The following is a 22042-nucleotide window of genomic DNA, read 5'->3' as shown; positions in this document are numbered from 1 at the left end:
CCCAGTGATTCTAGTATGTTGTATCTTTGTTCTCATTAGTTTCAAAGAACTTCTTGATTTCTGGCTTGATTTCATTATTTACCCAAAAGTGATTCAGGAGCAGGTTATTAAATTTTCATGTAATTTTATGTTTTTGGGTGAATTTGTTAATCTTGATTTCTAATTTGATTAGAAATTAGAAATCTGTGGTCCAAGAAATTGGTTGTTATGACTTCAGTTCTTTTGCATTTCTTGAAGAGTGTTTTATGGGCAATTATGTAATTGATTTTAAAGTATGTACCATATGGCAATGAGAAGAATGTATATTCTATTGTTTTTGGATGGAGAGTTGTGTAGATGTCTATTAGGTCCATTTGATCCAGTACTGAGTTCAGGTCCTGAATATTTTTGTTAATTTTCTGCCTCAATGATCTGTCTAATATTGTCAATGGGATGTTAAAGTCTCCCACTATTATTGTGTAGGAGCCTAAGTCTCTTTGAAGATCTCTAAGAACTTGCTTTATGAATCTGGGTGCTCCTGTCCTGGGTGCACATATATTTAGGATAGTTAGGTCCCCTTGTTGAATTGAACCCTTTTCATTATGTAATGCCCTTGTCTTCTTTGATCTCTGTTAGTTTAAAGTCTGTTTTGTCTGAAATTCAGATTGCAACCCCTGCTTTTTTCTGTTTTCCAATTGCTTGGTAGATTTTTCTTCATCCCTTTATTTTGAGCCTATGGGTGTCATTGCCTATGAGATAAGTCTCCTGAAGACAGCATACCAATGAGTCTGTTCTTTATCCACTCTGTGCCTTTTAAATGAGACATTTATATTCAAGGTTAATGTTGATATGTGTGGATTTGATCCTGTCATCATGATGTTAGCTGGTTTTTGTAGAGACTTGTTTATGTGGTTGCTTTATAGTGTCACTGGTCTGTGTACTTAAGTGTGTTTTTGTAGTAGCTGGTAATGTTCTCTCTTTTTCATATTTAATTTTTCTTTCAGGAGCTCTTCTAAGGCAGGTCTGGTGATAATGAATTCCCTCAGCATTTGCTTGTCTGAAAATAAACTTATTTCTGCTTTGCTTATGAAGCTTAGTTTGGCCAGATATGAAATTCTGGGTTAGAATTTCTCTAAAGATTGTTGAATATTGGCCTCCAATCTCGTCTGACTTGTGGGGTTTCTGCTGAGAGGTCTACTGTTAGTCTGATGGGCTTCCCTTCATAGGTGACCTGACCTTTCTCTCTATCTGTCTTAACATTTTTTCTTTCATTTTGGCCTTGGAGAATCTGATGATTATGTGATGATCTTGTGAAGTATCTTACTGGGGTTTTCTACATTTCCTGAATTTGAATGTTGGCCTCTCTAGTTGGATTGGAGAAGTTCTCATGGATGATATCCTGAAATATGTTTTCCAAGTTGCTTACATTCTCCCCATCTCTTTCAGGGACAGCAATGAGTTATAGATTTGGTCTCTTTATGTAATCCCATATTTCTTGGAGGTTTTGTTTGTTCCTTTTCATTCTTTTTTCTCTGATCTTATCTGACTGCCTTGTTTCACAAATCTAGTCTTCAAGCTCTGAGATTCTTTCTTCCACTTGGTCTATTCTGCTATTGTACTTGTGATTGTATTATGAATTTATTGTAGTGTGTTTTTAAGCTCTGTCAGGTCAGTTACATTCTTTTCTAAGCTGGCTGTTTTGTCTGTCAGCTCCTACATTGTTTTATTGTGATTCTTAGCTTCTTTGGATTGAGTTTCAATGTACTCCTGTATCTCAGTGATCTTTGTTTCTATCCATATTCTGAATTATATTTCTATCATTTCAGCCATCTCAGCCTGGTTCACAACCCTTGTTGGAGAGGTGATGTGGTTGTTTGGAGGAAGGAAGGCACTCTGGCTTTTTGAGTTGTCAGGGTTCTTGTGCTGGTTCTTTCTCATCATTTTATGTTCCTTCAATTTTTGAAATTGCTGATGGTTTTTTTTTTTTCCTCTTTTATCCTATTTGATGACCTTGAGGGTTTGTGGTATAACGTGGATTCAGCAGGCTGGCTTTATTTCTAGAAGATTTTAGGGAGTTAGTGCTCAGCTCCCAACTCCTAGACTGTGTGTTCTAATTCTGGGGAACTTGTATTGGCCTTGACTTTGTTCTCTGTCTCTTCAAGGTTAGAAATCCACTGCACTGGCGGGGCTGAGGTGCTCGCAGACCACTGGTCACTACACTTTGATAGTTGGTGTCAGCCAAAGTGTTTCATAATACAGTGACAGGGGGATCTGTCCTTGTTTGTATGTGCCAACAGCAGTAGCAGCAGCAGCAGCAGCATAGTGGGGTGCTCACTAGTTGGCTGTGGCAGGGTGATAGCGGGTACCAGCATGCCTGCCCCTGTGCAGGCATTCACCACAGTGGCAGAGGCAACATGGCTGGGGGGTGTCAAGAGGTCCCTGCTGGTGACTATGCTTGTGGTCATGCTGGTGGTGATGTTTGCACAGGTGCTAGCAGGCACAGGCCTTTGTGTGTTCTCCATAGGCAGGAATGGTTGCTCAGAATGGGGGAGGTTCTGCTGTTCTTCATGCCTAGTTTAACTCCCTTGACAGTGTTGGATCAAGAGCAGCGTGCTGGCAATGACAGGGCTGGCTGTTTCTGTGCCCACTAAGGCTTTAATTGCAATGGCAGTTGGTAGGGGGAAGGGGCGGGTGGACTGCACTCGCAGTGTAGCAGTGGCAGGGCAAGGAACATATATGCGTGTACATTGGCGGGGCAAGAAAAGCAAAACCGTTCACACACATGCACCAATAAAGCAATGTGAGGAGTTGCCGTGGTCCTGGGGGCAGCTGCCATGTGGGGAGGGAGTGTCAGGCTGGTGTGTGGCTGTGGGGGCCATCCCACTAGAGCTCTCTACAGGTCAGGCATGGTTTGCCAGTGCTAAAGCTATGATACAGGCCCCCAGGGCACCTGAGGCTGCCCTGCAAGCAGGCACTGTCAGGCTGGATTTCTGGGAGAGACCAGCAGACCAAGGGGTGCTCAGGTCAGACCAGTCCCATCTGATGGACAAGACTACCCTGTAGAGTTCAGGTCTGACAGTACCCCTGGGGCTAAAGTCTCCTATGGGAGCAAGTTGGCCAGGGATGGCCATCCCTGGCTGTGCTGTGCTACACATGCTCCTTTACCAAGCCCTCTGGGCTCCATGTCAGCCGGCTTGCTGCCCCTGCCACTTCTCTAAGCAGCTCTCCTTGCCAACTCCAGTGTCTGTGGTGGTCCAGGGGTCACCTCCTGCTGGGATTCCAGAGGCCTGTGGTAAGAGTGGGTTGCTCCTGGCCAAGTGAACTCACCTGTTCCCCTAGAGTCACTGGGGGCCAGGAATGAGTCCTGGTGCACGGCAGTCCTGTGCAGGGTTCCCAGTTTCCTTCCCCATCAGCCCAGCCTTCCTCTGTCCACTCATGGTGCCTTCCCTTTGAAGGTCTGTCAGGAGTGCACCTGTCATCTTGGTCCCTTGGTGACAGCTGTTCTACCTGACTGTGTCTAGTCGGCCGTCTTCTCTTTTTTTTTAGTCTAGCTAAGTTTTGTTGATCTTTTCTATTGTTTTTCTAGTTTCTATTTCATTTATTTCTGCTCTGGTCTTTATTATTTCCTTTTTTTTTGTTAACTTTGAGCTTAGTTCTTCTTTTTCTAGTGCCTTGAGGCCTTGAGGTATAACATTAGGTTGTTTATTTGAGATCTTTCTTTTTTTTTGATGCAGGTATTTATTGGTATAAAATCTCTCTTAGTACTGCTTTTGCTGCATCTCATAAGTTTGGATATGTTGTGTTTCCATTTTCCTTTGTCTCAATATATTTTTATATTTTCTTCTTTAATTTTTTCTTGGACCCAGTAGTCATGCAGGGACATATTATTTAGCTTTCATATACTTGTAAATTGTCTATGATTTTTCCTGTTGCTGATTTTTAGTTTCATCTCATTGTGTTCAGAAAAGATACTTGATATGATTTCAGTCTTCCTTGATTAAGACTTGTTTTGTGGCCCAACATGTGATCTATCCTGGAAAATATTCCGTATGCACTTGAGAAAAATGTATATAAAAGTAAATTTTAGAGTTGGAATTTTTCACTGGATCTTGGCTTCCCCATAAACCTTTGGTAACTCACCTCACCTCACCTCTTTAAACCTCCATTTTCTCATCTGTAAAATGGAGATCTATGCTTCACCAGTTATAGGCATCAAAGGAGACCATAGTATTGCTTTTGAAGTATAAAAGGCCATACAAATATTAACTGATATTTTCTAGAGAGTGTGTAACAGAGTGTATCAGACTTCTCTTGGGATCCCATGAGGACATCCCATCAGAACAGGCCAGGAGTGGCTTCTGATGGGTGCTCTGAATGCTAGGTAGCTTTGGGAACTCCTTGGACTCTCCTGAGGCATGAGTTGGGTCTAGGGAGGGTCTAAGAAGAGTGTTAGTCTCCTCTATCTTGTTCTCAGCCTCCCTGTGCTGCTCCTGGGCTCAGCCAAGGAAGTTTCACTGGCTGTGGTCCTTGGCCCATATTGCAGTGACCTTCATGGCATGCAGGAAAGCTGTACACAGTCCCTGGTGCCTTCATATGTCTTTACTGGATTCCCAAGGCATCCTGACCAGTGTACTAGGTGTTGGTATATATTATGAAGAAAGCAGACATGGATTTGATAAGTCTGGGGAGAAGTCTGCTGGGTTTTCCAGGTGTCTTGTCCAGCATTGTCCAGTAGCACTTCCTACAATGATGGTAATGTTTATAGATCTGTGCTGTGCAATGTTGTGGTCATATGCCGTGCATGGGGGTTGGGCTCTTAAAATGTGGTTTGTGCAAATGAGGGACTAAATTTCTAATTTAACTCAATTAATTTAAAGGTCACATGTGGCTAGTGGCCATTATATTGGACAGTATTGGTCAGTGCTAGAAATATCCCGAGATGGTTAGAAGGGCACCCAATCTGGCCAAAGGCTTGACTTCTCTTCCTAAGAAAGGGCTGTGAGACCCAGAAGTGTCCTGAGTCCAGGCCTTTGCTCTGTCTCCCACTGTGTGCATGGATTTTTCATGCCATTTGGCCTCTTCTCTGTTTAGTTTTTGATCTGTAAAACAGGAACAGAGGGCAAATTGGATTAATTTTTTAATTGCTAAACCCTTGACTCTTGTGATTTGTCTTTTAATCCATCTGCAACAGATTACTACAAATGTGATTGGCTTAAAACAACAGAATTTTATTCTCTTTCAATTCTGGAGGCCAGAAGTCTGAAACCAGTTTCGTTAGGCTGAAACCAGGGTTTTAGCAGAGCCACCCTCCACTGGAGGCTCTAGGGAAGAATCCATTCCTTCACTCTTCCAGCTGCTGGTGGCTGTTGGCGTTCTTTGGCTTGTAGCTGCAGCGCTGTGATCTCTCCCTCAGTGGTCATGTGACATTCTCTTCTTCTGTGTTAAATCTCCCTCTGCCTCTTTCTTATAAGGACATTTGTGATTGCATTTAGGGCCCCTGCTAGATAATTCAAAGTTATCTCTTCATCTCAAGATCCTTATTTAGGCTGAGCATGGTAGCCCATTCCTCTAATCCCAGCTACTTGGGAGGCTGAGGTGGGAAGATTGCCTGAAGCTAGGAGTTTGAGACCAGCCTGGGCAACATAGTGAGACCCCATCTCTAAAAAAAATGCAAAAATCAGCCAGGTGTGGTGGCATGTACCTGTAGTCCCAGCTACTCAGGAGGCTGAGGTGGGAGGATCGCTTTATCCCAGGAGTTCAAGGCTGCAGTGAGCTATAATTGCCACTGTACTCCAGCCTGGGCAACAGTGTGAAACCCCACCTCAAAGAAAAGAAGATCCTTAATTTAATTACATCTGCTAAGATCTGTTTTTCACATAAGGTAGCATGTATGAATTCCAGGGATTTGGATATGATATTTTGGGGTGCCATTATTCAGCCAACTATACCTAGTAATACTTATTAGTAGTGGACTTGCTTTAGATGAAGTGCTGTGGCTATGTCATGGGATGTGTAGAAGTTGCTGCCTGTCTGCCAGGATCTCCAGAGAGAATTTTCTCTGTTCTGAATGGAGACCCAAGTTGATAAAAATTTTGAGATTGCTCCCTTCCCTGCTTCTACCATGAATTACCTTGATTTGTTTATGGCAGCTCATCTTACTAAAAGGTTGGTCAACTCACAAATGTGCCCCACTGCACACTCTACCAATATTTGAATTATTCCCCATATCACCTCCAATTCCTAAAACGTGTGGAAGGAACTTTGGGACTTCAGTTAGGAAAACGCAAACTATATTGCATCTGAGTGAGAGGAGAGAGCATTTGTTCTATCAGCTGGGCAAGCGATGGTTCACAAATTAGAAAATATAGAGGCTTGGCCCTGACACAGCTCAAGAACAGCTTGTGACTCTGCTTTGGAATGTCATGTTTTACTGTTATTTAATCAAATCTGAGAGCAGTGGTTGGGAAGTCGGTTTTGTAAATATTGCTCTGAAGCATTCACATTTCAACAGAAAACAGATGCCAAGTGTTTTCATTAGTATCGATATTCAGAGTTATTGGAATAAAACACAAATCTACTTCTTGGTAAAGCAAAACACCTGCAAAGGCCTGGAGTTGGTGGGGTTGGGGGAGAGGGTGGGGGGAATATGTATTTGTAAAGTTTGAATGAGGAATACAGTTAGCTGGAAGACCTTCATTTTTCCAAAAGAATCCTAAAAATGAAATATTTATAACTAGAGGGATATAGAAACACAATTATAATTTAAAGTGTGAGTCACAACACTGTCTTGTTCAACCAGGGAACAAAATGACTTAGAGGCAGAATAAAATTACTTCATTTATGTGTCTTAAGAATATGACATTCTTTCAGTCTGCTCATGTCCTTGGGTTAAATGGCAGAGTGTCTGTTCTGTTCCCCGAGGTGGTCAGTAGCTTTATTACTGGTCATTCATCTGGAGTGGCTTTTCCAAGAATTAATAATAATAATAATAACAGTTCACTGCCAAGCACTGCGCTTTACTTATGTCATCTCTTTTAATCATGTTGCCTTGTTGGGTAAGTATCGTAGTCCCCATTTGATAGATAAGGAAACTGAGGCTTGGAGAAGCTTGGCCACTTACCCAAACCCACTCAGTTACTAGCTGTCAGAGCTGAGGTATGAATCAGTGCCCTTGATCTGGAGCCCAGCTCTCAGTCACTTGCCCTACCCTCCCGAATGAGATGGGCTTGGGTACTCCCCTCACTTTCTTTTGAAAGCCTATGTAACTCACTCCCCTGGCAAATTCCGCTCTGCTATGTTTGGTCATGGTCACCATCAGTCAAGAGGGATTAACTTGCATACTAAGGTTTTGACTTTTTTGCAACGTCTGGGCATTTATATATATATATATGTATATATATATATATATATGGAGTGCAGTGGTGTGATCTCGGCTCACTGCACTCCAGTGTGTGTGTATATATACACATATATGTAAAAAGATGCATATATATACATATATACAAAAATAGGTATATATATATTAAAAATGTATATATGTATATATAAAAATGTGTGTGTATCTATATTATATATATATATATATATATATTTTTTTTTTTTTTTTGAGGTGGTGTCTTGCTCTGTCGCCCAGGCTGGAGTACAGTGGTGCGATCTCGGCTCACTGCAACCTCCACCTCCTGGGTCAAGCAATTCTGCTGCCTCAGCCCCCTCAGTAGCTGGGATTACAGGCGTGTGCTACCAAGCTTGACTAATTTTCCCATTTTTAGTAGAGACAGGGTTTCACTGCGTTGGCCAGGCTGGTCTCAAACTCCTAACCTCAAGTGATCTGCCTGCCTCAGCCTCCCACAGTGCTGAGATTACAGGCATGAGCCACCGTGCCCAGCCTTATGTTTTTTTTTTCTTTTTAATGTGACTATATCTCTTCAAACTCCCTCATATTTCTAAATGAGAAATGAGATGGAACTCAATAGCTTCCCAGGAATAGAGAAAATCTCCCCACATCTAAAGAAAATTTCATTTACTTTCTCACAGGGGGATATTTCTTCTTCAGATTCCTAGTCTGCTTTTTACTACTGATGAGCTAACACCCTGGGTTTCAGTGTGCTCATGCAGGCCCTTGAGTTCTGTGAGCTGGTGCCATGAGGTGCTGTCTTCACTCATGCACTCTCACTCAAGGAGTTTTCCTTGAGCTCCCTCTCTCTGCTGGGCCTGGGCTTAAGTCGGGGAAACACTGTGAATATATCAGGCTATGCCCCTGGCCTCCCAGAAGCCTCAGCATTTGCAGTGAGGGCACTGCCAGCCTTTTCGCCTAGACAGTGCCGTGTTGTGCAGGTGTATCCTGCCTATTGCAGGCTGTTCATCGAGCCTGGCCCTGACCCACCAACTTCTCAAGCAGGGTGACCATAACGATGTCACCATACCTTTCCAGGTGCCTCCAGGGGGCGCTGCTGCCCCTGGTTGAGAACCACTGCTGGGAAGTGGCAAGTTTGGATAGAGTCCCCAACCAATTGTCTTGGGTGTGGTACCCACTTGTCTTTATTTCTAGGAATTTGGCCCATACTAAGGATGGCAGAAGTAGATATTTGAAAAAGGAGAAGGAAAACCAAATGCATTTATCAGGGTCCTGCACTGAGAGTGGCTGATCTCAGCAGCAGAAAGTTAGTGTGTTTAGCTGTTCCCCACTGAGGCTGCCTTCCGCAGTCTCTTCCTTCACTCCCTTCCCTGCTCACCCCTACCCCAGCTCCATCAAAAGGTAAACTACATGGACCTGAACCACTCCCACCCTGAGGCAGAGGCTGAGGAAGACCTTGGTTGGGAGGGAGAATGGAAGGGTTGAATGACCCAGAGCACTGTGGCTGATGAAGGAGAGGGAGGAGTTCTGGCCACTAAGACTGATAGGCAACTTAAGGGCAAAAGCGAAGACATCTTTTCCCTATCCTCTAGAATCCACGTGTGTGCCAATTCAGCTAACAGCAAGATTTTCCCAGTGAACAGACTATACCCTCCCTCCATTCTTATTGTTAACAACATAACAAAGGAGTGACACAGACAAGAGCAGAGAGGCTGGGGCCCTGCCCTGGAAAATCTATTGTTTGACTGTTCTCCCTCGTGAAACCTGCCTAGTGCTAAGCATTGTCTAGGGTCTGGGAGTGAATGAAATAAACTCCTTACCCATGTGGAGTTTAGAGACTAGAGTGACAGATGGTTGAAAGAAAATGTACACGTTTAACAAATTTTAAAGTTGGACACAGTATGCACTGGCAAGGATGTAGGGGGGCAGAACTCTCATACGTGGTTTGTGGAGGTTGGTACAAACTCTGTTGAGAACAACAAAAGTTATGACTCAATCGTGCCACTCCTATTTACATACCCGAAAGAAACTCCTACAGATACACAGTCAAAAGTGTCTACAACAGCTTTTTTTTGTAGTATGAAAGAAAAAATCAACAAAAATGTTTATGAACAGGAGAATGAATAAATACATTGTAGTACATTCATACGTGGAATGCATCAATGAAAATGTGTGACATGCAGGGCCTGATTAGAAAGAAGGATGACCCATCATTCTTGCCTGTGATTGGTTCCCACCATACTCTCTCCCTGTATGTCTGCTTGCTGAATATAAGAGGAAGCATGTTGCCCTGCTTGCCCATGGCAGCCTTCCTCCAATAGAGGAACAGCCTGACAAAGTAACTGACAATGTAAATGGTAGAGTAGAGAGACAATTAAATCCATGTCAACTCTATCACCCTGGTTCTGAGGCTGTTGCTCTTTCAGAATGTGAGTTGGGCATTGTTCTTGAGGCTAACACTATCTTGGTTTGCGTTTTCCATTGTCTGCAAGACATGCACCACATAGGTTGCTATGGAAGCGTACAGCAATCATTTCCTAATCAGCAGGAAAATTGTTTCTTAATTTACTCAATTTTAAGTTTTTCTCTATTTTTACTTAAACATTTGCACCTGCTTGGTTGTCTGTTTCTATCAATACTAGCAAGAGTTAGCCTTTAAGGAAACCCATGAACACAAAGAAACCAACCTTAATGGAAACAATCGTGAAGAGTCCAACGTGGTTAGTGTGTCAGCTTATCTTTTTCTGAGAACATGCATCTTAGTTTCCATTGTATTAACTTGTGTCTGCTGTAACAAAGTACCACAAACCTGGTTAAACCAAGAGAAATGTACTTTCTCACAGTTCCGGGGCCAGAAATCTGAAATCAAGGGATTGGCAGGATGTGCTCCCTCCAAAGACTCTAGGGGGAATTCCATTCGTTCCTTGACTTTTCCATCTTCTGGAGGCTGTTGTCATCACTCTGATCTCTGCCTCTATCTTTACATGGTCTTCTTGTGTCTTTGTGTCTCTCCACTGCTATCTCTTATAAGGACACTTATCATTGGATGTAACCCCAGCTGGGTAATCCAGGATGATCTTATCTCAAAATCCATAACTTAATTACACTTGCAAAGGCCAGTTTCCCAAATAAAGTCACATTCACAAGTTCTGGGGATTAGGGTATGGACATATCTGTATAGGGCATCATCATTCAACCAACTACAATGTAGTTGTTCTTTGTTTTGATTTTATAGTGCAAACAGATAACGTGATCTTATTTTCAACTTAAAAAGTGGTTCCTGATTCATAAAAATAGGAAAAAATAGATCAGTATTTACTGGTGCTCCATGGAAAACATTCCCTTCCTTTACCCGAATTGGATAACAGATTAATTAACACGTGAGAGATAATTTTTTTTTTAAGATTTTAATAGAGGAACTATGATTGTGCAATATAAATGTTGGACAACACGTTCTTGATAGTGTGAGTTCCTTGCTCCCTGGGAGAGAGGCCATGTTCAGCCTCAAATATGTCCCAGGACAAATGTGGACAAAGAGGCTCAGCATCAAATACGGGGGTTCCAGAAAAGGAAAATATGAATAAAATTAGCAGAGAGCAGATGAGCGTGAGAAGGGAAAAAGTAGTTATGTTTCGAGGCCATTTCATCTCCTTTGAGAGGTGATAGAGAGATCCCAAAAGGACAGCTGTGAACATTGGAAATGAAGTAAAGGACATTGAACCTGGAATCAGATAGACCCTTTTGACCTACTTCCATATGATCTTGGGGAAGCAATGCATGCATCCTGAATCAATTTTATCTCCCCCACATTGTAGACATTTTATTTTGTAAAATGGAGATGACAATGCATACCTCTCAGGATTGTTATGAGGATAAACTGATTTATCCTCTGTGAGAGTACTTTCCCCATGGTAGAGGCTTAGGACGTTTCTGTCAAGTTAGAATCTGAACCAGAAATGTCTTCAGTGAGTGACAGGTTGGAAAGGCCTACAATATAAGTGTGTTATCACAATTCTTTCAGATTTACCAGTTTCTACGAGGTTTTGACTTGAAATGGAAAGTCAAAGATAAATAAACGAGTCCAGTTTCTAGCCATGATGGAGTCACTGATATGGATTATCCTTCATGCAAACAACTTGGCCTGGCCAAAATATGTAGGGCAGCTTTTTATTTCCACCATCCCTGACAGTGGATAGTAAATATAGCAAGACTTTGGTCCTTGAGAGAAGAGAAACTCATGATATGATTCCCAAAATTGTCCAGCTCCCTGGCTGGGGACATTATTCCAACTGTAGAATAAAGAACTGGAATTTGAGCAAAGGACAATGATCCTACTGACTGAAGGAGGAAGAGATCAGCGTTCGGGGGAACAGAAGAGGTTAGAATCTGTGAGGCGGGAGACTGGAGAGGAGGGAGCTATCCAGAGGGAGCTGTGTGTGGAGATTCTCTGAGTCTGTGCCTGAGAGACACATGTGCACACAAGACCACCTGAGGCTCATCAGAGAGTGGCTGCTTCAGGGGTGAGAGTGGAATATAGGTACCAGAAGGTAGGCAGTGCTAAGGACAAGCAGTGCTGGGGCACGGTGGATTTTCAGCTCTGCCAGAATGGAGAGAGATCATTAATGGCTGATTAATCCCCCTGGTACCCAGCTGAGGTGCCAGAAAGGCCACATCTAAAGAGTAGAGTTTTCTCCCAGGTAGTATTGCATTTTGGACAAGAGATTTCTTTTTTGAGTGGGGGCATCCTTTGCATCATAGGATATTTAGCAGCATCTGTGGCTCCACTCATTAGATGCCAGTAGCACTCCACCACCAACGTGCGACAAATAAAAAGACATTGCCACATGTCCTCTAGGTGCAGAATTGCTTCCAGTTGAGAACCACTGCCCTAGAGTAAGACCTACTTTGTACCTTACCTAACAAAACCTGAATAAACTCCTGATAAGATTAGCAGTGAGGGCAGAGTTTAGAAGTTGAGTCCTCAAGTTAGAGGGGCCTGGGAAACACTGTGCTTTCCAGAGATCCATACTAACCACTCATAAACCTATATAAGTTCAAGATGATCAGCCCGTAAATGAAGTGCAGAATCAATACCTTTCAGGAGAAAATAAGAAAATTCAGATATGTGTATGGTAATACATACAATACATAGCCTACTATGTGTTAATCACAATGCCCATTTTTCAAACTAGAAATACTAGACATACAAAGAAACAAAAAAGTTTGATTTTTAGGCAAGAAAAAAGGCAATAAAACTAAGTTCCAGCATTGCACTTAGAAAATAAAAGCTTAAATGCAGCAATTATAATATGTTCAATGAATTAAAAAAGTAAAAAGAGGTAATCTTAACAAAGACATAGAGACTGCAAAAAAAAATGCAAATGCTAGAAGTGAAAAGTAAAAAATGAATAATACCTGGAGGTATTTAACAGCAGATTCAAGATGGCAGAGGACAAGGTCAGGGAATTTGAAGGCAGAATAGTACAAATTATCCCATCTAAAGAACAGAGAGATACAATTTTTTTGTTTGCTTGTTTGTTTGTTTGTTTTGAAACGGAGTCTTGCTCTGTCACCCAGGCTGGAGTGCAGTGGCACGATCTTGTCTCACTGCAACCTCCGCCTCCGGGGTTTATGCGATTCTCCTGCCTCAGCCTCTGGAGTAGCTGGGACTACAGGCATGTGCTGCCACACTTGGCTAAGTTTTTGTATTTTTAGTAGAGATGGGGTTTCACTGTGTTAGCCAGGATGGTCTTGATCTCCTGACCCCGGATCCACCCGCCTCGGCCTTGCAAAGTGCTGGGATTACAGGTGTAAGCCACTGTGCCCGGCTTTTTTTTTTTTTTTTTTTTGAGATAGAGTCTCACTTGGTTGCCCAGGCTCGACAGGCCATAGTGCAGTGGCACGATCTCAGCTCACTGCAACCTCCTCCTCCCGGGTTCAAGCAATTCTCCTGCCTTAGCTTCCCGAGTAGCTGGGATTACAAGTGCGTGCCACCATGCCCAGCTAATTTTTGTATTTTTAGTAGAGACAGGGTTTCTCCATGTTGGCCAGGCTGGTCTTGAACTCCTGACCTCAGGTAATCCACCTGCCTTGGCCTCCCAAAGTGCTGGGATTACAGGCATGAGCCACTGTGCCCAGCCAAAGATTTTTGAAAACAAACTGAGCCTTAGGGTTATGAGGGAAAATATCAAATAGTCTTATATATAAATATGTAAATAAATGTAATATGTACAAATACATAAATATATTCATGTGTAATGTATAACTGTACGTATATAGAGTCCCAGAAGGAGAAAAGAGTGAGATTGGGGCAAATAAAACATTTAAATAAATAATGGCTTAAAACTTTCATCCTAATTTGATGAAAAGCATCAACTTACAGGTGTTAGTAGCAATGAACCCCAAGCAGGATGAATACGAAGAGAACTACACCTAGGCTCATCTGTAGTCAAACTGCTGACAATCAGAAATACAGAGAAAAATCTTGAAAGCAGCCAGAGCAAAAAGGTACATTACTGGGGAACAAGGATTAGAATGACTGCTGAATTTTCATCAGAAACTATGAGATCAGAAGACAAAAAAATAATATCTTTAAAGAGTTGAAACAACTCTCAACCCAGAATTTTATATCCAGTGGACATATCTTTCTAAAAAGGTGGTTGAGAGAATTCACTACTAGCAGACCTGAGTTACAAGAAATTCTAAAGGATATCATTCAGGCGTAAGAGAAATGATTCTAGATAGAAATCTGGATCTATAGGAAAGAATGAAGAGCAACTGAAATGGTAAATAAGTGGGTAAATATACGGTATTATGTTTTCCTTTGTGGTAATGTTCTGAAAGACAATTGACTTTTTAAAGCATAATAACAACACTGCAATATGGGGTTTACACTATATGCAGAGGTAAGTGATGTGGCAACAGTTGTACAAAGAGTGGGTAAGTTGAATTACATTGTTGTCTATGTATGAAGTGGGAAATGGTACAGCATTAATTATAAATAGCTTTTGATAAGTAAAAGTTTATATTGTTAGCCCTAGATCAATCACTGTAAAACAACAACAAAACCCACAATCTTCAAAGAGACATAGGTAAGAAGCTAATAGAAAAAATAAAATGGAACTCTAAAAAAAATTCAGTTAACCCAAAAGAAATCGGGTAAAGAGCAATAAAGGTAAGGAAACAGAAGAGTCAAATGGAAAACAGATATCAGATTGGAATACCTAAATCCAATCTTTTTTTTTTTTTTTTTGAGACTGAGTCTCACTCTTTCGTCCAGGCTGGAGTGCAGTGGCATGATATCAGCTCACTGCAACCTCCACCTCCCGGATTCAAGCAATTCCCCTGCCTCAGCCTCCTGAGTAGCTGGGATTACAGGCATGTGCCTCCATGCCCAGCTAATTTTTGTATTTTTAGTAGAGATGGGGTTTCACCATGTTGGCCAGGCTGGTCTTGAACTCCTGACTTCAGGTGATCTGCCTGCCTGGGCGTCCCAAAGAGCTGGGATTACAGGCATAAGCCACTGCACCCAGCCTAAACCCATTTTTATTAGGCCATTCTTGCATTGTTATAGAGAAATACCTGAGACTATGTAATTTGTATTAAAAATGTTTAATTGGCTCACAGTTCTGCAGGCTGTCCAGGAAGCATAGTGGCATCTGCTTCTGGGGAGCTCTCAGAAAGCTTCTGATCATGGTGGAAGGCAAAAGGGGAGCAGGCACATCACATGGCAAAAGCAGGAGCAAAAGAGAAAGGGAGGTGTCACGCACTTTTAAACAGCCAGATCTTGCAAAACCTCACTATCATGAGGACAGCACCAAGCCATGAGGGATCCACTCGCATGATGCAAACACCTCCCACCAGGCCTCATCTCCAGCACTGGAGATTACAATTCAACATGAGACTTGGTTGGGGACAAATATCCAAAGTTTATCACCATTCATATCAGCAATTATATTAAATGTAAGTAGATTAAACACTCTATAAAAAGAAGAGATTGGGCCAGGCATGGTGGCTCATGCCTGTAACCCCAGCAATTTGGGAGGCCAAGGTGGGTAGATCATGAGGTCAATAGATCGAGACCATCCTGGCCAACATGGTGAAACCCCATCTCTACTAAAAATACAAAAATTAGCTGGGCATGGTGGTGCAAGCCTGTAGTCCCAGCTACTTGGGAGGCTGAGGCAGGAAAATCGCTTGAACCCGGGAGGCGGAGGTTGCAGGGTGAGCTGAGATTGAGCCACTGCACTGCAGCCTGGGCAACAGAGCAAGACGCCGTCTCAAAACAAACAAAAAGAAGAGATTGTTGTAAGACTCAACTATATGCTGTCTACAAGAGATGTATTTTACATATTAAGACACAGGTTGACACTAAAAAGATATAAAGAATGAAAAAAGCAAGCATTATTAAACAAGTTTACAATCATCATACAAATGCACTACCATAAACGATGCGATATGAAAGCACTCGATGAGCCTGCCATATTTGTTATTGTTTGTTTTTGAACTGCATGGTAATAGGAGGTACTCCCACAATTTTCATTTTACAAACATTTATTCCTTGATTTAACCCGCCACTCCTACAATCACTGTCACTAACTCATCAAAAACTTGTTTTTGTTAATGTTTTTTAAATGTACATATAGCTCACAGTTATTGCAATATTTAATATTAGAAGTGTTTTGGGTCTTTATTGAGAAGTTTGGTGATTTTTTGTGACCAGAAATATGCTGTAAGAACTTAACTCTTGTTTATATCAATTAGCCTATGGTAAAATTGGTTTTATTGTATGCTGTTTTGCCTAAAGTTGAAGTTTTCACGAACATATTCACAGTGTTTATTACATGACAACTTACTGTACGGTAAATGAGCATCACCAAAAATCTTGGCAGCCTTTGCTTACAGGAGAAAATATTCAATCATTGTCTTCCTTGTTCTATGTTTCCAGTGATTATTAGAGATGATCAATTACCTGAAAGCTTTCCTTCTATACATCAGTCTATAATAAAACTTATTAATGTTACCCAGAAATACCCATGGGCATAATATAGACCAATCTAGGGACCAGGCCATATTAAAACAACAACAGTAATGACAATTATGTAGCTAAAATGAAAATTAATTCCAAGCCTCATATGCAGTCCCCCGATAATACTCAACGGAACCAAATTAGCAATCCACAGAAACACTCCCTGCAATCCCTGTCTTGGTTTTAAATGTCTTCAAATTCTCTGACACTCCTCCTTTCAAAAGATGGAAGCTATTTTCCTTCCCCTTCAGTGTAGAATGGACTTAGTGACTGTCTTCTAATGAACAGAATGTTCTGGAAGTGATATTGTGTGATTTCCAAGACTAGGTCATAAAAGGCCTTGCAGCTTCTTCCATGTTCTCTCTCGGGTCGGGGAAGCCATCTGTCATGTCATTGAAGGCACTCACAGAGCCCTATGCAGAGCCATTGTGGTGAGAAACTGAGGCCTCTTGCCAATAGCCTCATGAGTGAGCCATCTTGAAAGATGGTCTTCCAATCTTTTGAGCTTTCAGATGACTTCAGGCCTAGCTGACATCTAAACTGCAATCTGATGAGTGACCTTGAGACGGAATAACACAGCTAAGCCTCTCTCAAATAGATGACCCATAAAAACAGTGAGATGTAATAATGTTGACTGCTTTTAGCTGCTAAGTTTGGGGTAATTTATCGGGCAGCAGTAGATCACTAATTCAGTCTTCATCCCTGATTTATCTCAGTCACCACCTCGCACAGTGTGTGATGGCTCCAAGATCTCTCATCCTGTTTCTTGTTCTGCACTCTTTCCTTTTCTTTCGTTTTTATTTATTTATTTATTTTTTTTTTGAGACGGAGTCTTGCTCTGTGGCCCCAGCTAGAGTGCAGTGGTGCAATCTCGGCTCACTGCAACTTCTGCCTTCCGGGTTCTAGCAATTCTTCTGCCTCAGCCTCCCAAGTAGCTGGGATTACAGGCACCTGATACTGCGCCTGGCTAATTTTTGTATTTTTCGTAGAGACGAATTTTCACCATGTTGGTCAGGCTGGTCTCAAACTCCTGACCTCAGGTGATATACCCCCTTGGTCTCCCAAAGTGCTGGGATTACAGGCGTGAGCCACTGTGCCTGGCCTCTGCACTCTTTTCAAACCTTCACAGATACCGCTGCTTCTTTCCTTTCCTTCTGTGATTTTCTCTCTCTTTTTCATTATTTGTTTATTCTTGTTTTTCTTCTAGAGTTTTCTGTTGCAAATCCCCATTCCTGTTCTCTGGTTCTCCCACTCATTCACCACATTTCCCAATAAGACCCCAAAGCAGAGGACAGTGTGGGAGAAGGGGCTGAAGGAGGATTTGCTGACCAAGCAATACTGGCTTTTAATAGGAGAGGAAAGGGAAAAGCTACGAACACCCAAATACTAATCATTTTGATCCTCATTACATTAGTGTTTATAACAAAATTTGTTCTTCGTTCACTATATGACAAGTCCTGTGCTAGGAGCCTTATTTGTGTATATTTAATCCTAAAACACATCCCAGTGAGGTAGATACTATCATTATTCCATTTTTCAAGGCCAAAATTGAAGCGCAGAAAAATTAAGTTCCTTGTCCACAGTTGCAGAGCTGTCCAACAACAGGGCCAAGGTCCAAAGCCAGGGGCCGGCTAGGCGTGGTGGCTCATGCCTGTAATCCCAGCACTTTGGGAGACCGAGGCAGGCAGATCACTTGAGTTCAGTAGTTTGCGACCAGCCTGGCCAACACAGTGAAACCCCATCCCTACTAAAAATACAAAAACTAGCTTGGTGGCAGGCACCTGTAATCCCAGCTACTCAGGAGGCTGAGGCAGGAGAGTCGCTTGAACCCAGGAGGTGGAGGTTGCCGTGAGTCAAGACTGCACCACTGCACTCCAGCCTGGGTGACAGAGTGAGACTCTGTCTCAAAAAAAACAACAAACAAACAACAACAACAATAAAACAAAACCTGGGGCCTAAGTCCCTGTGCATATCACATCAAATTGGGCTCAAATAGGCTCAAACTCATTTTAAACTAGTATTTAACTTAGTATTACCAAAACCATGGGGCTGACTTCTCACAGATTCAATGCCAGTGAAGACATGTTTAAGCCCATGTTCCCTAATTTCCCTTCTTGAGCCGGAAAGAAATCCAGGACCTTCTGGATACTGAACTCATAGTGGCCTTTCTTTGTCTTCAACCTCAGACAGAATCTGCAAGTGGAAAACCCCAAGGACGTTTGGATTTTAAAAGTTAAGTCTAATTTGTTCACTGATTCACCCCCATCCACCCCCGCCAAAAAGAAAACACCTGAGAAAAAAAGATTATGCTTATTATTGCCTTCCCATTTATCAGTCATTACAGTAGATGGCAGGACCATTTGCCCCAGGGGATTGAAATTACACACCTTTGGAGCGTCATCGGACATACAAACCTTTCTCATCAGTGTGAGGTTTGGCAAGGAAAAGCAGTCACTTCTGCTGCCCCATGCTGTTTTCAGCTCCAGGGAGGATACATATACTTTTTAAAAATGCTTCTTTTTCTAATTAAAAAGTAGCGCAATAAACTCAATAGAAAACAGAAGAGGATATTACTCATAACCCGATGCTCAGAGACAATCATTATTCTTATGATACACTCGTCAGGCATCCCCTGGGGTCATTGTATTCTGATCTTTTGTTAGGTCCCTGTTTGGGCTCCAGATGTTGGAAGCTCTGGCTCTCAGGACATTGTTTTTGCCACTGGAATTTGGCCTGCCTGCAGCTGAGACTCTGTCTTTGTTCAATTCAAGAACCTGGGAACTTTATATTCTCTTCCATTCACCCCACTGGAGGGCTCCCTGCAGTGAAAGGTAGATTTATCATTAAGTCCCATTGTTCCAGCACTTGTTTCTTGGTATGATTGATTATGTTATTGTTTGCAACTATCTTCTACCTCTGTCTGAGGGTATTACACGTCCAACACCGTTTGCCACGTGACTTCCAGGAGCAATCCAGTAAGGGGAATATGTTGGCAGGTTTGGCCTTGTGACTCGCTTCTTCCAACGGAATGTGAGCGGACATGATTTATGCTATCTGAGCAGAAGCTTTCAATGAGATTGCATAGTTTGGCTTGGCCTCTTGCCTTACTGCTTTCTGCTGTAAGATCCACAGTTCCCAGATGATGCTGCTCTTTCAGCCTGAGTCCTGGAGTGAGAAGATGTGGAGCAGAGCTAGGCAGAGGCAGCTGAGCTGCAGACCTGAGTGCAAGAATTAAACCTCTGTTGTAAACCACAGAGAGTTTTGGAGTTTGGGTTACAACAGAATACTGACTAACACATTGGTTCTTTAGGTAAGCCAGGAGGAGACCCTACATCTCCTGGGGCAAACATGCCTCAGTGGAGGCATCAAAACTGCTTCCAGCTCCCTCCTCAAACTGAGGCATAACTTCACCCTGCTTTCACTGACAGGATCCAAATATTGACGTGCATTTTCTCATGTTGATGGAGGCTGAGTTGGAGCCCTGCCTCCTGAGTTCTGTGCCACTCACCTCTGTGTGACCTTGGGCAATTTCTCTGCCATTTTGTTCCTTATTCTCATTTTGGCAAAAAATACCTAACTTTTGGCAATGAACACCTACCTCATTTTGGCAAAGAATACCTAAGGTAGTTAGAATAACTCTAAGGTAGTTAGTTATTCCTCTAATAACTACTAATAATAACTCTAAGGTAGTTAGTTATTCTCTAGGGAATGGCTTACAACTAAAAAGTTCAAGAGTCATGACTGACTTCAGTTAGTTATTTAACTACCTTAGAGTTTAGATTTGAAGAATAAATGTAATAAATGGCAGCGACGATGTTTATCATTCTCTCACTCCTGCCCATGGATGGACTCTCACTGTCCAGGATGTTGTGTGGGAAGTTCACCGAATGGAAGTTCTAGAATGGAACCTTCTAGAAAGGAGCTGGAGGCCCGGTGCTGTTGGCGCTTCTGCTGCCCAGCTGTCACCTCTTCTGGTTTCTCATGGACTTTATTCCCTCCTCCTGTAGAGGAGCTTCCTCCAAGGCCACATAGGCAAAGGGCTTTCTATGCTGTCTCTGTTCACAGCAACACAGGGGAGAACTCTGATGGGCCTGACTTGGGTCATATTGCCATCCCTAAGTCAATCCCTCCGTTCAGGAGGGTATCCCAGCCAGTTGTGACTGGGCTCACACACCCTGTTGTGAAGTGTAGAGTCAGAGTCTGTTGGTAGAAACATGTGGAGGGAATATCAAGATAGCAGCACAGTACTCAAGGTTACCACAAAGACCAGTGCGTGATCACTAAAACTTAGATGTGGCTTGTGGTAGTTGGTGGCAGCATGAAAAATGCATGTGTTTGGAAAGCAGGCAACTGTGTGACCCTGAGAAAATGTCTTCATCTTAATAAATCTTGATTTCCTCATGTAGAAATGGAGATGATAATTTCTCTCTCTCAGGCTTATGATGATGAGATGAGGTAACATATGAAAACATTTGGAGTGTAGGCTTAAACAAATCCTAGTTATTATTCCCCAAGATTAGTTATACTTGAACCCAGCCCTGCCTAGGCAATCACTTTTCAAGTGTTTATTATTTTCATTTACACCAGTAATCCACAGCATAGTTCTTTAGTTAGTGGGCATGGGGCCAAACTATTTCATGGGAAATGCTTCAGAAAGGAGGCATTTCCCCACGCCTGTCTCCCAGCATCTGACTTTGCAATGAGAACCACAGCTCTCAGGTGGACCCAAGTGCTCCCTGTATTCTCTTCCTTGTGTTGAGCCACCTGGAAACCCAGATTGTCAGAGGGTGGCAATGAGACTGGGATATACGCAAGAATTTGAGTGGTTTTAAGAGACTGTCTCAGCTAGGATGCCTGAAACACTTTCACTTGTGACATTAGCAATTCTTAACCTACTAGGTGTAATGAACCACTTTGAGAATCTGAATGAAGTTATAGACATTCTCCTCAGAAAGATGCAGAGGTCAGGTGTGCTGGCTCGTGCCTGTAATTCCAGCACTTTGGGAGAGGCAGGTGGATCACTTGAGGTCAGGAGTTCAAGACCAGTGTGCCCGTCATGGTGAAACCCCATCTCTACTAAAAATACAAAAATTAGCCGGGTGTGATGGTGCGTGACTGTAATCCCAGCTACTCAGGAGGGTGAAGCAGGAGAATCACTTGAACCCAGGAGGCGGAGGTTGCAGTGAGCTGAGATTGTGCCACTGTACTCCAGCCTGGGTGGCAGAGCAAGACTTCATCTCAAAAAAAAAAATGCAGAATTAATTACACATACAATTGTAGGAGGTTCATAAAGCTCCAGGAAGCCAGCCATGGGGCCCCAGGTGGACTCTATACCTGTGTTCACTTAACAGTTAACCTGGCTGGTGCTTTGGTGGGCCTTGCCAACTCTTTCTCCACGACCCTCCCTTGTGCAGGCACTCATGTCTGACCAGCCTTTCTTCTGTTGGACACATTCTATGTCAGGTAACTTAGAGTCTTGGCATGAGATATGCTCTCAATAAGTCTTCGCAATCCAGTCTTGCCTTCCAAAGGGCTATTCTGCCTCAAGTTGATCCCATACTTCTATTTTGATGCAGGACATATGAGTTTTAAAGTTTTTCTCTCAAAAGGATATTCTTATTTCAATATCCTTTAGCAGCATGAAGATTCTCTTGCTTGCAATAGATGGAAGGTCCACATTC

The sequence above is a fragment of the Pongo abelii genome, chromosome 18 (genome assembly GCF_028885655.2).
Source record: "Pongo abelii isolate AG06213 chromosome 18, NHGRI_mPonAbe1-v2.0_pri, whole genome shotgun sequence".
Classification (NCBI taxonomy): domain Eukaryota; kingdom Metazoa; phylum Chordata; class Mammalia; order Primates; family Hominidae; genus Pongo; species Pongo abelii.
Note: the sequence above shows the minus strand (reverse complement) of the source record.